This window comes from Lathyrus oleraceus, chromosome 3, assembly GCF_024323335.1.
Source record: "Lathyrus oleraceus cultivar Zhongwan6 chromosome 3, CAAS_Psat_ZW6_1.0, whole genome shotgun sequence".
Lineage (NCBI taxonomy): Eukaryota > Viridiplantae > Streptophyta > Magnoliopsida > Fabales > Fabaceae > Lathyrus > Lathyrus oleraceus.
In genome coordinates this window covers 439,728,694-439,730,067 of record NC_066581.1, presented here as the reverse complement: position 1 = coordinate 439,730,067, position 1,374 = coordinate 439,728,694, and the positions used below count along the sequence as shown (strand labels likewise).

At 34.0% G+C, this 1,374-nt stretch overlaps 1 long non-coding RNA gene across 1 annotated transcript; it reads right to left on the bottom strand.

The window, feature by feature from the left end:
- Positions 1 to 293: 293 nt before the first annotated feature.
- Positions 294 to 1,065, bottom strand: LOC127129370 (uncharacterized). Its single transcript, XR_007806317.1, has 2 exons — positions 728 to 1,065; positions 294 to 579 (listed from the first exon to the last, which is right to left on the bottom strand). It is a non-coding gene; the product is annotated as an uncharacterized LOC127129370 (long non-coding RNA).
- Between the last annotated feature and the right edge of the window lie 309 nt (positions 1,066 to 1,374).

Sequence of the window (1,374 nt, the reverse complement as noted above, 5' to 3'; positions counted from 1 at the left end):
CCATTTTCATAGTAATATCCATAAACCAATTCAAATCCTTTTTCATTTACCATTAACAAAAAAAAAAAAAACAAATCCATTTAGAAAGTCCATTCATAAACCAATCCAAATCCTTTTTCATTTACTAATCCAAATAATCCATTTTAACTTGATCCATTTTTCAAAACCGTAAGTCCCAATTTCATTATCCACATTGTAAGCATTTACCTAATTAAATCCAATCCATCATTATCACTTGTTACTTAACTTTTGGTGGTGTATAGCAGAAATGACAACAAAGAAAGGAAGTACAATTTTCCACAAGCTGCAACCATGACGCAGTAAAACGCGGGTGATTAAGGTACAAAGCGCACAACAAATCTGAACAACATAACAGTAGCAACAAAATGCAATGAATTGAACGCAAATACCAATCGCATAAACGAAAAATGAGGAACCAAAACGCAGCATAAAGCCAACAATTTCCAAAACGACCATAAGCTACTCCCTACGCACCAAAACAGCAATGGTAACCAAAAGTTCCAAAACGACAAGAAAAAGCTGAAACACAACTTAGCTGCAAAAAAAAAACACGAAGCCCTGCAAAACAAGAACGCAACAGGTTTAATGCAGGGAAGTTTCTGGAATTAGGAATAATCGTCGACTTAGTGAGTTAACAAAATTGACTCAACTGAGTCGGTTCTAACCAACTAACAGAAGTAGTAGAAAAGGATATATAAATACCGACCTGATTCCATTTTTGTTTCTCTTCTTCAACACTCGGATTCCATTTTCGATTCTTCAAGCTTATTCACTCTGATTCCGTTTTCGCTTCTCCTCTCTTCAACACGCCTAACCTCACGTTTGGGCCTGCCAATTCCTCTTAGGCCCATGCATTTACCATTCAAACCCTCGGGTTTACCTTTCACCCCCCTATTTCCATGGCTTAGATGAATAGGGGACCCTTGACAAGGCCCAAATCCGATGTTACTGGTACACACCCTCAAACCGGGCCTATACCCCCACTCTTTCCAAATGGGCGCATCCATAGTTTGTTTTGGGCTTGTTGGTGTTGTGCTGCTGATTAGAAATAGGGATTGAAATTAGTTAGTAATTAGAGTATTTAGAATTTACCTAAATAATGTTTTGACTAGTTTAATAGTTTGTTAAAAATATTAGAATTCATTTAGGTTTAGCATTTTTAGAATGTTATAAATGTTATTAGGTTTATTAAAATTCTTGATTTAAATTAGAAAATTTATAAATCTGATGAAATAGAATTTTTTTAGGAATATTAACAATTTTAGAAATTGGAGTATTTTAGAACTTAATTCCATTTAGAAATAGAATAGTTTAGAATATAATTGAGTTTAACTAGAATCTTCATAATTATAA